The following is a 6000-nucleotide window of genomic DNA, read 5'->3' on the forward strand; positions in this document are numbered from 1 at the left end:
CTCTCAGCACTTGCCTCTCGGAGATAAGTAAACAAAATTCCAGCTGTCCAATAATTCATTGTTGGCATTTTTCTGGATTTTTTTTTTGTTTTGTCTTGTTTTTTGGAATAGTAACATTTTTTTGAGACTGCAGGGTGGATAAACTATCTTCTTTGGATCCCTTCTAATCTCCTGATTTTATTAAATGCTTTGTTGCCAATTCAAGAGGTCAACATCTTCCCTCACACACAATGATAAGAACCTACACAAATATACAGTTATTGTTGGGCTTTGGAAAGGATATTAGCTTACATACCAGGCGGCTAAAGTCAACATAAAGATACTGTATGCCTCTGTCTTCCTTCCTAGGACAGTATTTGATCCAAAAGAACTCTTGAGTTAAAGCTGGTTATTTAAGCATTTCTGCAATAGCACAATGTCATCAAGTGACTACACAGGCTGGACCTGAGATTCTATCTCTACGTAACATTTAACTATATAGACTTATTCCCAGATGAACCTACCAGCTTAGACAGCTAAGCCTGAGCACTCCCGCTACCTCTATGTTGAGGCAACAGGGTCTATGGAGCAACATAAGTTAGGGAAGCTTCATGAGTACAGAGAACTTGGGAAGTGATTTTTTTTTTTCAGAGCTGGGGACTGAACCCAGGGCCTTGGGCTTGCTAGGCAAGCGCTCTACCACTGAGCTAAATCCCCAACCCCAGGGATGTGATTTTATTGCAGAAATAAGTAATGACTTGAATTATGCATATTTATGCTAATGTGAAAACAGAGAGTTCTGTGAGAAAGGGGGAACTGCCGAATCACATCTTTCCACAACTCTTAAGGATTCAATTTTGTAGTGATTCTCTCCAAATTCGTCACTCTTACTTTAGTTAAAATTGCTTTACCTTGAGTGGAACTTCATGGGAGAAGCTGAACACATTACCTGACACCGTTGTTTGAGATTCACCGAATTTCTTTTTTTTTTTTTTTTTTTTTTTTTTGGTTCTTTTTTTCGGAGCTGGGGACCGAACCCGGGGCCTTGCGCTTCCTAGGTAAGTGCTCTACCACTGAGCTAAATCCCCAGCCCTCACCGAATTTCTTAATTTTGTTTGATTAAATTGCTTCCAAACCTAATTTCAGAGACCATTAGGTAAAATCACCAAGAATATTCAAGAATTGCTTTCCTCTCTTACTCCTTTCCAATCCCTCCGTCCCCCAACTCATTCCATTATCCCAGCCTCCAACACCAGCAGACACACCAGCCAAGCAGAACAGGGAAACAGGTAATCCAACTGAAGAATCTCACCATTCCTTCTTCCCCTCCAAATCTAATGCCCCAGTCTCATTCCTAGTGCGGCAGTCTTCCTTCATACCTGCCCCTAACATCTGTGGATCCCACAAACCACCCCTTCCTTAATATCCCTCCCCTGACTCATTGCTGTATCATAGTCCCCAACTCAACAGACATCCCCTTCCACTCCTTCCAGAAAATCAGGTAGACTATCCACAGGTCTCTTCTCCCTCTGTACCCCCCGGATCTAGTGCCCCATTTTCATCCCCAGTTCTGCAGCAAAACACCTTTGATATTCACCTACCTCTTGTGAATCCTACAGATTTTCCCCTTCTAACCTTCCTCTCACTTATATGTGACTTTGTCCCAGACCCAAACCCAAGAAGGCACTCCCCCCCTTTTTTTTATTAACTTGAGTATTTCTTATATACATTTCCAGTGTTATTCCCTTTCCCGGTTTCCGGGCAAACATCCCCCTCCCCCCTCCCCTTTCTTATCAGTGTTCCCCTCCCCATCCTCCCCCCATTGCCGCCCTCCCCCCAACAATCACGTTCACTGGAGGTTCAGTCTTAGCAGGACCCAGGGCTTCCCCTTCCACTGGTGCTCTTACTAGGATATTCATTGCTACCTATGAGGTCAGAATCCACGGTCAGTCCATGTATAGTCTTTAGGTAGTGGCTTAGTCCCTGGAAGCTCTGGTTTCTTGGCATTGTTGTACATATGGGGTCTTGAGCCCCTTCAAGCTCTTCCAGTTCTTTCTCTGATTCCTTCAACGGGGGTCCTATTCTCAGTTCAATGGTTTGCTGCTGGCATTCATTCGCCTCTGTGTTTGCTGTATTCTGGCTGTGTCTCTCAGGAGTGATCTACATCCGGCTCCTGTCGGCCTGCACTTCTTTGCTTCATCCATCTTGTCTAATTGGATGGCTGTATATGTATGGGCCACATGTGGGGCAGGCTCTGAATGGGTGTTCCTTCTGTCTCTGTTTTAATCTTTGCCTCTGTATTCCCTGCCACGGGTATTCTTGTTCCCCTTTTAAAGAAGGAGTGAAGCGCTCTCTGCTCCCAGACCCCATGAGAGAGAGAGACCCAACTGCCTGGTCAGGTGGGCACTCCTGAGGCTGCAGAGCAGAAGAGACCACCAACACTGCTCACCCCTGCCCACATCCCTGGCCCAAGAGGAAACTGTATAAGGCCTCTGGGCTCCCGTGGGGGAGGGCCCAGGAGCGGCAGGACCCCTGCCTGTGACACCGCCAGAACCTGAAGGAAACAGACCGGATAAACAGTTCTCTGCACCCAAATCCCGTGGGAGGGAGAGCTAAACCTTCAGAGAGGCAGACAAGCCTGGGAAACCAGAAGAGACTGCTCTCTGCACACACATCTCGGACGCCAGAGGAAAACACCAAAGACCATCTGGAACCCTGGTGCACTGAAGCTCCCGGAAGGGGCGGCACAGGTCTTCCTGGTTGCTGCCGCTGCAGAGAGCCTGTGGGCAGCACCCCACGAGCGAACCTGAGCCTCGGGACCACAGGTAAAACCAAATTTTCTGCTGCAAGAAAGCTGCCTGGTGAACTCAAGACACAGGCCCACAGGAACAGCTGAAGACCTGTAGAGAGGAAAAACTACACGCCCGAAAGCAGAACACTCTGTCCCCATAACTGACTGAAAAGAGGAAAACAGGTCTACAGCACTCCTGACACACAGGCTTATAGGACAGTCTAGCCACTGTCAGAAAGAGCAGAACAAAGTAACACTAGAGATAATCTGATGGCGAGAGGCAAGCGCAGGAACCCAAGCAACAGAAACCAAGACTACATGGCACCATCGGAGCCCAATTCTCCCACCAAAGCAAACACGGAATATCCAAACACACCAGAAAAGCAAGATCTAGTTTCAAAATCATTTCTGATCATGATGCTGGAGGACTTCAAGAAAGACGTGAAGAACTCCCTTAGAGAACAAGTAGAAGCCTACAGAGAGAAATCGCAAAAATGCCTGAAAGAATTCCAGGAAAACATAAATAAACAAGTAGAAGCCCATAGAGAGGAGACACAAAAATCCCTGAAAGAATTCCAGGAAAACACAATCAAACAGTTGAAGGAATTAAAAACGGAAATAGAAGCAATCAAGAAAGAACACATGGAAACAACCCTGGATATAGAAAACCAAAAGAAGAGACAAGGAGCTGTAGATACAAGCTTCACCAACAGAATACAAGAGATGGAAGAGAGAATCTCAGGAGCAGAAGATTCCATAGAAATCATTGACTCAACTGTCAAAGATAATGTAAAGCGGAAAAAGCTACTGGTCCAAAACATACAGGAAATCCAGGACTCAATGAGAAGATCAAACCTAAGGATAATAGGTATAGAAGAGAGTGAAGACTCCCAGCTCAAAGGACCAGTAAATATCTTCAACAAAATCATAGAAGAAAACTTCCCTAACCTAAAAAAAGAGATACCCATAGACATACAAGAAGCCTACAGAACTCCAAATAGATTGGACCAGAAAAGAAACACCTCCCGTCACATAATTGTCAAAACACCAAAGGCACAAAATAAAGAAAGAAGATTAAAAGCAGTAAGGGAAAAAGGTCAAGTAACATATAAAGGCAGACCTATCAGAATCACACCAGACTTCTCGCCAGAAACTATGAAGGCCAGAAGATCCTGGACTGATGCCATACAGACCCTAAGAGAACACAAATGCCAGCCCAGGTTACTGTATCCAGCAAAACTCTCAATTAACATTGATGGAGAAACCAAGATATTCCATGACAAAACCAAATTTATACAATATCTTTCTACAAATCCAGCACTACAAAGGATAATAAATGGTAAAGCCCAACATAAGGAGGCAAGCTATACCCTAGAAGAAGCAAGAAACTAATCGTCTTAGCAACAAAACAAAGAGAATGAGAGCACACAAACATAACCTCACTTCCAAATATGAATATAAAGGGAAGCAATAATCACTATTCCTTAATATCTCTCAATATCAATGGCCTCAAATCCCCAATAAAAAGACATAGATTAACAAACTGGATACGCAACGAGGACCCTGCATTCTGCTGCCTACAGGAAACACACCTCAGAGACAAAGACAGACACTACCTCAGAGTGAAAGGCTGGAAAACAACTTTCCAAGCAAATGGTCTGAAGAAGCAAGCTGGAGTAGCCATTCTAATATCAAATAAAATCAATTTTGAACTAAAAGTCATCAAAAAAGATAAGGAAGGACACTTCATATTCATCAAAGGAAAAATCCACCAAGATGAACTCTCAATCCTAAATATCTATGCCCCAAATAAAAGGGCACCTACATATGTAAAAGAAACCTTACTAAAGCTCAAAACACACATTGCACCTCACACAATAATACTAGGAGATTTCAACACCCCACTCTCATCAATGGACAGATCATGAAAAGAGAAATTAAACAGAGATGTAGACAGACTAAGAGAAGTCATGAGCCAAATGGACTTAACGGATATTTATAGAACATTCTATCCTAAAGCAAAAGGATATACATTCTTCTCAGCTCCTCATGGTACTTTCTCCAAAATTGACCATATAATTGGTCAAAAAACGGGCCTCAACAGGTACAGAAAGATAGAAATAATCCCATGCTTCCTATCGGACCACCACGGCCTAAAACTGGTCTTCAATAACAATAAGGGAAGAATGCCCACATATACGTGGAAATTGAACAATGCTTTACTCAATGATAACCTGGTCAAGGAAGAAATAAAGAAAGAAATTAAAAACTTTTTAGAATTTAATGAAAATGAAGGTACAACATACCCAAACTTATGGGACACAATGAAAGCTGTGCTAAGAGGAAAACTCATAGCGCTGAGTGCCTGCAGAAAGAAACAGGAGAGAGCATATGTCAGCAGCTTGACAGCACACCTAAAAGCTCTAGAACAAAAAGAAGCAAATACACTCAGGAGGAGTAGAAGGCAGGAAATAATCAAACTCAGAGCTGAAATCAACCAAGTAGAAACAAAAAGGACCATAGAAAGAATCAACAGAACCCAAAGTTGGTTCTTTGAGAAAATCAACAAGATAGATAAACCCTTAGCCAGACTAATGAGAGGACACAGAGAGTGTTTCCAAATTAACAAAATCAGAAATGACAAGGGAGACATAACTACAGATTCAGAGGAAATTCAAAAAATCATCAGATCTTACTATAAAAACCTATATTCAACGAAACTTGAAAATCTTCATGAAATGGACAATTTCCTAGACAGATACCAGGTATCGAAGTTAAATCAGGAACAGATAAACCAGTTAAACAACCCCATAACTCCTAAGGAAATAGAAGCAGTCATTAAAGGTCTCCCAACCAAAAAGAGCCCAGGTTCAGACGGGTTTAGTGCAGAATTCTATCAAACCTTCATAGAAGACCTCAATATTATCCAAACTATTCCACAAAATTGAAACAGATGGAGCCCTACCGAATTCCTTCTACGAAGCCACAATTACTCTTATACCTAAACCACACAAAGACCCAACAAAGAAAGAGAACTTCAGACCAATTTCCCCTATGAATATCGACACAAAAATACTCAATAAAATTCTGGCAAACCGAATTCAAGAGCACATCAAAACAATCATCCACCATGATCAGGTAGGCTTCATCCCAGGCATGCAGGGATGGTTTAATATACGGAAAACCATCAACGTGATCCATCATATAAACAAACTGAAAGAACAGAACCA

The sequence above is a fragment of the Rattus norvegicus genome, chromosome 15 (genome assembly GCF_021556685.1).
Source record: "Rattus norvegicus strain SHRSP/BbbUtx chromosome 15, alternate assembly SHRSP_T2T, whole genome shotgun sequence".
In the NCBI taxonomy this organism is placed as follows: Eukaryota; Metazoa; Chordata; class Mammalia; order Rodentia; family Muridae; genus Rattus; species Rattus norvegicus.